This window comes from Sesamum indicum, linkage group LG6, assembly GCF_026168435.1.
Source record: "Sesamum indicum cultivar Baizhima isolate 11 linkage group LG6, ASM2616843v1, whole genome shotgun sequence".
Taxonomy (NCBI): domain Eukaryota; kingdom Viridiplantae; phylum Streptophyta; class Magnoliopsida; order Lamiales; family Pedaliaceae; genus Sesamum; species Sesamum indicum.
This window is the reverse complement of record NC_142662.1, coordinates 10,346,905-10,356,569: the sequence shown is the minus strand read 5'-3', so window position 1 is coordinate 10,356,569 and position 9,665 is coordinate 10,346,905. Positions and strand designations below refer to the sequence as shown.

The following is a 9,665-nucleotide window of genomic DNA, read 5'->3' as shown; positions in this document are numbered from 1 at the left end:
TGGTTCTGTTGTTGGTTCATTAACTACTAGTTATTCTATTCAAGTTAGTTATTTTATTTGTTGCTTACAATTTAGTATTAGTTGATTGTTTCAATCAAGAAGAGTACTCCCCCGTACTGACAACAATGAGAATAGCTAATTCAAACGAACATATAGAATTATTTGTATATGAAATGAAACCTTATTCAGAGTTGTTTTAAAATGTAGAAGATACTAATAAATTTGGGAGGTGCGAGTCATTAAGAATATACAAGAAAATTCAAATTGTATTAATAAACTTTATGTTAGATATAGTACGACAAGAGTGATGTTATTTTTAAGTACAATGGTCTATTCTTGAATGGTGGTGGTCTTAGGTATAGTAACCTCATATAAATGTGAGCGATTTCTTGACTCTTTTCAATTTATCGTTTTAAATAAGGTTTTATTTCGCCATCTTAGACATGTTCAATTCTATTTGTCTATTTATAATATAATAAAAATGAAAGTCACTCCATTTTGACAAAGACAACAAGCTTGTTTCTACATATAATATTGCACAAATCTTGTGTATGCTTATGTTTAATGAACTTTCTTTTGATGGATTGTCATTTATTTCATGTTACAATTGATTCTATTAGGTTGAATCATTATCAATCATTGACAAGAGGAGCCCCTTCATAATAAGCTCTAATTTTTCCTAGATTGATTCGTTAATTTAAGTTGATGGTAAGAATTCAAAAAAGAAAGAAGGTATGAAAAAATATTCAGGAGATATGTGCCCAAATGTATATATATTATTATTTTGTTTATTATTATTATTGTTATTTTTATTGTTGTTATTATTATTATTATTGTTATTATTATTATTAGTATTCTATCTATAATCTATATAAAAGCATGAATTGCTAGATAGATTTCTTTCGTTTTTTAATTTTTCTAAATTACCCTTACATTTTTGTATTGAAAGTCTTTTGTTAATGATATACATTAGTAAAAAAAATATATAAATTATAAGGTCAAAAGAGGTAATTGGATGTATAGGAGGCACACCATAAGCACATAAAACCTATCACACCATACAATCTCCCATACCACTATAAATACCAAAATACTAATTTTTTAATGCAAGACTACTCTTCATTGACAGGACCCCTCCTTGATTATTACACATTTTTTGCGAAAACAATATTTCAACTGGTGTAAAAGTCCGTCGTGGTAAAATTCCGATTTATTCCTTAGCAACAAAACCTCGACCACATCATTGGCGCCGTCTGTGGGAAAATTTACCTCGACGTTGAGCATGCAGACCAGGTCCCGAGCTCGTGACGTGCACGATCTAGACGCCATCCAAGAAGCCCAGGCAAACGGAATGGAGCAGAACCCCCCTGGTGAACAGTCAGTTCCTCAGGAGGCGATCCCCTTAACTCACCAGCAGATACCCTTCAATGGGGGAGTCCCCTCGTCCCAGCAGAAATCTCCAGCTGTACCTCCAACGGGAGTACTCCCCTCAGAGGTCCCCCCCCCAGGAGCCGATGATTCAGCTAACACAGGAGGCTTTGCTAGCCTTGATTCGAGATGCGTCCACGCGAGCTGCGGCTCAAGCCGTGGCCCAATTTGTGGCGCAACAACCAGTGAACCCGCCCCCTCCTTCCCCTCGCAGAAGTCGAGAACTATCCTCGGCTCCCGAGGAGGAGGAGCAGAGGCGAGAGGAAGTAAACAGTCGGATTTCTAGACCAGAAGTAGTACAAACTCACGACCGGAATCTCCCTCACCGAGAATCTTCCGCCCCCCCACCAACGCGGGGAGCCGAAGATTCCTACTTGCCTTTGGCTGTGGCGCCTCCGAGACGAAGCCCATTTGCCTCCCATATTCTAGCCGAGGCGCTCCCAGCCGGTCTCAAGGTGTCGAATCTACCGGAATATGACGGGGCAGGAGACCCCCAAGAACACTTAGACAAGTTCTATGCCAAGATTGACTGGTATGATCTGAGTGATGCCGCGTACTGTAAAGTCTTTCGCACTACACTTTCGAAGCGTGCGTTGGCTTGGTTCAACCAACTGCCCGCTGGAACTATTTCCAACCTCGAGCAGTTGGTTCAGCGTTTTTTGCACCATTTCTCAATGAACAAAAAGATCCCGAAAACAGCGGCGTACCTGTTCACTGTTCGCCAGAGGGAAGGCGAGACCCTGAGAGACTTCATGCAAAGATTCGTAGATGCAGTTCATGAGGTCCCTCACGTCAATCAAGAGTTGTTAGCTAGTATCGTGCAGCAGAATTTGCAACCGGGAAGATTCAAGGAATCTATAGCCGGTAAACCCCCTAGCACTATGGAGGACTTGATTGTGCGTTCACAGAAATACATCCGAATAGAGGAGTCGAACGCGATGGATCCTTCCTTCAACAACAAGAGGAAGAGTCGGGAAGAAGAGAAAGAGCCGAAGAAGAAGGAGGAACGCAAACATGTACCTCCAGCTGGTTTCGCCCGCTACACCCCTTTGAATACCCCCAGAGGAGAGATATTAGTCGTAGTCGAGCGGCAGGGATTGATCAATCAATGGCCGAAAAAGATGAAGGACAATCCTAAGAGGCTCAAATCCGACAGATACTGTCGTTTCCACCGAGACAGAGGCCACACCACGGAGGAGTGCCACCATCTAAAAAATGAGATCGAAAAGTTGATTAAAAGAGGATACTTAAAAGAATATGTCAATCAGGAACCGAAGCACCAACCCCGGGACTCAACCCCCAAACAAGCCGGGAACGGCGACAACCTCCCCACAGCAGGGGTCATCGCCGTGATTTCGGGTGGCCCCGCTGGGGGCGACTCGGCCAATGCTAGGAGGGCCCTCACTCGAGCAGCTAGGGGGAGTCACGCGCAAACCCCTATCCAAGTTCACACCATCAGATCGCTGCAAGAGGATGAGATCTCATTCGGTCAACAGGACTTAGACCCTACGAGGAATCAGAACAATGACGCCCTGGTCATCTCCGCCACAATATCTAACTTCTGGGTCAAGAAAATCTTGGTGGATAGTGGAAGTTCCGCTGATATTATATTCTACGATGCATATGTCCAGTTAGGGATTGATAATGCAAAACTTCGGAAGGTCAATACTCCTCTCACGGGTTTTAGCGGGGACATGATCCAACCAATGGGGGAGGTGATGCTGCCACTATCCCTCGGTTCTCTTCCAAAAAGATCCACGAAATTAGTGAAGTTCCTCGTGGTGAAAGCCCCATCCGCTTACAACGTCATCTTGGGAAGACCGAGCCTGAACCTCTTCCGAGCAATAGCATCTACCTACCACCTGAAGCTGAAATTCCCCACTCCTGACGGCGTGGGGGAAGCGATAGGGGACGAAAGAATGGCGAGGGAGTGCTATATGAATACACTTAAAAGATCTCGTGAGAAGACGGATGAGGCGACTGATGAAAAAATGAAGAAGAAAATGACCGACGGGAGACAAGGGACAACGAACCCCCCAGAGGAGTACGTGGGCGCACCTTGTGGGGAAAAGAGAGTCGAGGCCGTGGAAGAGCTGAAAGTGATCCATCTCTCCGTAGATGGTGAGAAGACCGTAAAGATAGGCACGGAAATGTGTCTGCCTACTGAAGAGAGTTTAACGCGATTTTTGGTTGAAAATGAGGAAGTGTTCGCATGGAGAATGACGGATTTCTATGGAATCCCACCCAACGTCATCACTCACCAGCTCAACGTAAACCCTGAAGCAAAACTCGTGAAGTAAAAGAAAAGGATTTTCGGACTGGAGAGAAGTCAAGCAATACAAAAAGAGGTGGATAAACTGTTGGAAGCGAAGCACATACGCCCGGTGCAATATCCGGAGTGGTTGGCTAACGTCGTCCTGGTCCCGAAGCCAAACGGAAAGTGGCGTCTCTGCATTGACTTCACCAATCTGAATAAGGCATGCCCAAAGGACCCATTCCCCCTACCGCGCATCGATTTGCTGGTTGAGTCAACCTCCGGGTGTGAAATGTTAAGTTTTCTTGACGCATATCAAGGATACAACCAAATTTCGTTGGCGCCCGAAGATCAAGAGAAGACGAGCTTTGTCACTGACCAAGGTATCTTCTGTTACAATGTCATGCCGGAGCAACGTATCAACGGCTCGTCAACGACATGTTCAAAAACCAGATAGGTCGGAACATGGAGGTATACATAGACGACATGCTGGTTAAGAGTGTCAAAGAACAAGATCACGTCAAAGATCTGAAAGAGTGTTTCCAAATCCTAAGAGCTTTTGGCATGAAGTTGAATCCCGCCAAGTGTACTTTTGGGGTGCGAGGGGGAAAATTCCTCGGTTACATGATCTCCGAGAGAGGTATAGAGGCGAACCCCGAGAAAATCAGCGCTATCATGAATATGCGCCCTCCCAAGTTAATCAAAGAGGTGCAAAAGCTCGCCGGAAAACTGGCTTCCCTAAATAGATTCATCTCGCGGTCTGCGGATAAGGGACTACACTTCTTCAAAATACTTCGCGGTGCGGCAAAATTTGAGTGGGACAAATCTAGCCAAGAAGCATTTGATGCGCTGAAGAGGTATTTATCTTCGCCGCCTCTATTGACAAAAGCTAGAACCGGAGAGACCCTCTACCTTTACTTGGCAATTTCTGGAAACGCAGTTAGCTCGGTCTTGGTCCAACAGGAAAACAGAGAGCACCACCCCGTGTACTATGTTAGCAGGATGCTGCAAGGGGCCGAATCCAGGTACTCCCAAATTGAAAAACTAGCCCTCTCTTTGATCACAGCAGCCAGAAAACTGAGGCCGTATTTTCAGTCACACCAAGTAGTGGTACTGACAAATCACCCCCTAAAGCAAGTGCTTGCAAGTCCAGAGGTCTCCGGAAGAATGGTCAAGTGGGCTGTGGAGCTAAGTGAGTTTGGTGTCGAATTCCAGCCAAGACCAGCCATTAAGGCACAGACGCTAGCTGACTTCATTGTAGAGTTGGCATATGATGAGGCAGGTATCTCTACGCCTTCTTGGAGTCTACATGTCGATGGATCATCAACATTGACGAGGAGCGGGGCTGGAATAGTGTTGGAGAGTCCCGAAGGAGATAAGTTTGAGTATGCGATAAAACTGGAATATCCCTCATCTAACAATGAAGCGGAATACGAGGCGCTCTTAGCAGGAGGTGAGTTGGCTTTAGCCGCAGGAGCAAGGAAGATTGTCATTTATAGCGACTCACAGTTGGTGGTCAACCAAATCCAAGGCTTGTTCGAGACCCGGGATGAAAAGATGGCTAAGTATTCACAGAAAGCAAAAAATCTACTCGAAAAGTTTGAGGAAGCCTCGGTTATTCAGGTGTCGAGGACGGAAAACGCCGTAGTTGACCAACTAGCTAAACTAGCAAGTTCGATGGCGGCCATTCAAAACAGAAAAATCACCTTTCTCTCTTCAGAAAGAGCCGCGATAGAGGAGAAAGAGGAGATCATGTGCGACCAACACCTCTCAGCTGGAAGGGAGAGATCGTCGATTTCCTAACTAAGGGAGCCATGCCAGAAAACCAAAAGGAGGCGAAGGCCTTAAGAGGAAAAGCATCCCGCTTTGTCATGATGGACGGAGAGTTATACAAACGTGGTTTCTCACAGCCCCTCTTAAAATGCCTAACTCCTGAGGAGGGAAATTATGTCCTACGAGAGATACACGAGGGAATTTGCGGGAACCACCTCGGAGGAAAAGCCCTAGCAGGAAAGCCCTCAGGCAAGGTTTCTTTTGGCCAACAATGCTCTCCGACGCACATGAACTAGTTAGGCGATGCCGGGCGTGCCAAGAACATGGAAACATTTATCACCAGCCGGCAGCACCGATGCGCCCCCTGGAAAGCCCCTGCCCTTTCGACCAATGGGGCATGGACCTAGTCGGGCCTTTTCCGCAAGCTGCGGGGCAAAGGAAGTTCCTAATCGTCGCAGTAGACTATTTCACTAAGTGGGTTGAGGCCGAGCCGTTGGCCAAAATATCAGAGAAGGAAGTGATTAAGTTTCTGTGGAAGAACATCATATGCCGCTTCGGCATCCCCCGCAGCATAATTTTCGACAATGGAACTCAATTTTCTGGAAACAAACTTAAGGATTGGTGCAAGGGATTGGGGATTAAACAATTCTTCACGTCAGTTAGCAATCCCCAAGCGAATGGACAGACAGAAGTCATAAATCGGACGATACTTCAACATTTGAAGACGCGTCTAGGCAATGCAAAGGGAGCATGGGTGGACGAGCTCCCAAGTGTCTTATGGGCATATCGAACGACGTCGAGGAACCCAACAGGAGAATCCCCTTTCAACCTGACGTATGGAACAGACGCCGTAGTGCCTGCAGAAATAGGAGAGCTTAGTTGGCGAGTGAAATATTACAACCCAAACTGCAACGAGCAAGGGTTGAGAATGAACTTAGATTTCGTCAAGGAAGTCAGAGAGAAAGCCGCAGTCCGGGCAGCTATGTACAGGACTCGAATGGCAAGAGCATATAACGCGAGAGTCAAACCAAGAAACTTCCAAGTAGGAGAGCTGGTACTGCGAAAAGCCGAGGCCTCGGGCCCCATTGGAAAGCTGGATCCCAAATGGGAAGGCCCGTACAAAGTTATAGAGATGGTGAATGCGGGGACTTACAAGTTGCAACAGCTCGATGGAAAAAATATCCCTCGCACATGGAATATAAAAAATCTGAAGAAGTATTACTGTTAAGTTGTCAGGGTAGATAGAGAAACTTTTTGAACAAGTTGTAATAGAGGGCGAAGTCGAAGTGTAATGTTCCTCCCCCCCCCCTAGTAGCCCCTCGCGAAACTCTTGTAATTCGTACTCTAGTAATGAAGTTAATTTTCCTGCCGTAGTTAGTCTTTTCGACAAGGGGACTAAGGATTTCGTGAGGCCCCCTTGAGGCAGTACTTGCCCCGGGCGCCCTAAACGAAAGTCCACCAGAGACCATCCCCCAACGATGTTGTCCCGGAAAAATTTTGCCCTCCCTAAATGAAGTTGGCAGAAATCCAACTCCAGGACTCGAGCAAAATGATCCCTTGAGACAACACCCAAGCAAAAAACTTTGCAAAAAAGAAGACAAAACTCAACCAGGAAATATAGAGCACGGATAACTTGAAAGACGATTACATACAATACTATAACCGTGAATTAGAACCGCCCACGTACAAAAATGCCTCATACGAGGCGAAAGCGGCCAACTTGAATACCATATGTCGCTTACATGCAAGAAGTTAAAGTCATACAAAACAGAAGAATCCGATTACATATCACTAGGAAAACTACGAAACTATGAAGCTCTAGAACTTGGGGGGCTCAACCATCGGCAACTTCTACCACCTCGTCTTCACCCTCGGACACGTCGGGATCAAGTAGTCTAATGTCGTCCTCAACAATTCGGCCCTTCTCGCGAAGGGTCTGACGAAGGACCCGGCGGCACCTCCGAATGGCATCATCATAGATCGGAGCGGCCCTATCAGTCAGGATCGTCTCGAACTCCTCCGATTCCTGGAACTTTGAGACCGCCTCCTCTTGAGTCTTAGAAACAAAAGCAACACCGGAGGCTGAGGCCAAAAATTTCTTCCCGCTGGAGACCTCCCGCTCAAAGCGACGCTCCCAAGAGGCCACATGCCCCAACGCCTCATCCCTCTCCTCCTTAAGTTTGGAAAAGTCGCCCTCTCGCTGCTCCAAAACAGCCTCCAAACGTCGTATCTCCGCCAGTCGGGTGGCTCGTCGATGCGCAGCGGCCGTTGACACAACCAAAGCCTGCAAAGTTAAAGTAAAACAGTCAAAACTACAATGTCACACGAATTACTTGGGAAAAACACACAACACAAACCCGAGCCATGTTCTCAGCTAGCAACTCATCCATCTGCTCCTCTGAGAGATCCGCCACCTGACTTAAATCCTCATCACGCACGACGCCTTGGGTGCGGCTCCAGTAAGACGACGAACCTCCCGCCTTGCTCATGCCCGCATCACGAGCGTCGCCTTCTGCCGCTGAAACGGCACCTCTCTGCCTCTTTGGAGGGGGGGAAGGACCAACCGTAGGAGTTGGGAGTGAACCAGAATGGACGCTGCCAGTCGAGGCCCCATGAGGTGCGGCGGACACGGAACTCCCCACCTGTGGCGGTGCCGATTCTTGATCACGTCTTTTTTGCTCCCTAACCGCCGCCTTTCGGGCACGCACGGCGTCGATCTCGAGTTTCTTACCTGAAACACAATAAATTTAGCGTAAGAAAACCCGAACCAAGTTCATAAAAAGACAAAATGCATAAAGAAATATTGCGGACAAACTTAAACGCCGTACAACAATTACAAAAAATACCAGAAGGAGAATAGTGGGCGATGTCCACCAAGCAGCTAAACAACCCCGCCGCCATAAACCCCTGACGCAATTTCCCAAACTCCTTACGGTGAGTGATCTTGATAGGCGAGCTACTCCACTCTGAGGCTAAGCCCCGACCATCATCTCTAACGTAGAAAAATTTTTCCTTCCAAGGCCCCTTGGAAGAGACAAACCCGGCCAAAAACCTACAAGCCTTCTGCGGAGTGAAGTAAAAATACCGCCCATCGTCAGAAGAGTCAGACACTTCCGCCACTCAGCGGACGGTCCATACAGCATGAAAACTTTCTAGTGTTATCGGAAGCCCCAACTCTAATAGACGACGTCGCCAACCCTCGAAACACATAAACGAATTCGGCGTAAGTTGGCTAATACAAACACCGTAACTCCGAATCACCTTGACAAGGAGGGGATGAGGAGGAATGGAAAATCCGTTATCAAAATAGGCAGTGTAAACAGTAAAACACCCAGCAGGAGGATCCCTGATCCTTCGACCCCGAGAGGGAAGAATAAACTTATGCGCAGAGGGTACCCTATAAGTCACACGAAGGCCGGCTAACTGTTCTCTAGTCAAAACACTGTCGCAAGCACCAATGTCCACCGTGCGACATCGAGGAACGCGGCGACCAGCAGCGCCCGAACGTCTCCCGTCAACTCCCAATGCCATAACTACGCTCCGCCGGGCGGACACTTGGGTAATCTCCGCCTCACTATCGCTTTCAACTTCCTCCCCTTCGCTTTCAGTCTCCTCATCCTCACTGACGACATCATCGTCAGTCTCACATCGCTCGGAGCCAGGCGCTCCATCTGACGCTATGTCATCACACTGGTCGCTACGCCTAAAATCCGTCGATTCCAATTCAAAATCGGACAAATCCTCTAAATTCTCACCTGAATCAAAAGAGGGACACTTAGGCAAACTCATAATTGCGGCAATATGGTCAGAGGAGTAGCCTTCTAAATACGGAGGAAGATCATCCCAAACTTTTTCAGTAGGCGGAATAAAGTTCGAATTCTCCCCCCTAAAAAATCCCGACGCCAAATCACTAGAGGCGAAGTCCTCCGCCTGGGGACCCCAGCCCGAGGCACGGCCGCGAGCGAGAGGGGGAACCGCGCCCCCCCAGCTCGAGGCGCGGCCGCGGGCTGGGAAGGGGGCGGCCTCGTCTTCCTAGCTCGAGACATGGCCTCAAGCTGGGGGAGGCGCCCCCTGCCCCCAGCTCGAGGCGTTGCCTCGAGCTGAAGGGGGGGCATCCTCCGCCCAGCTCGAGGTGATGCCTCGAGCTGGAGGGGGGGCTCCCTCCGCCCAGCTCGAGGCACGGCCTCGAGCTGGGGGAGGCGCCCCCTGC

General features: G+C 47.9%; 1 non-coding gene across 1 annotated transcript; it reads right to left on the bottom strand.

Annotated features, from left to right (window-relative positions):
- Nucleotides 1-7,084: 7,084 nt before the first annotated feature.
- Nucleotides 7,085-9,327, bottom strand: LOC110011428 (uncharacterized). The gene is made up of 3 exons (XR_016066139.1): nt 8,302-9,327; nt 7,813-8,186; nt 7,085-7,739 (listed from the first exon to the last, which is right to left on the bottom strand). It is a non-coding gene; the product is annotated as an uncharacterized LOC110011428 (transcript).
- Between the last annotated feature and the right edge of the window lie 338 nt (nt 9,328-9,665).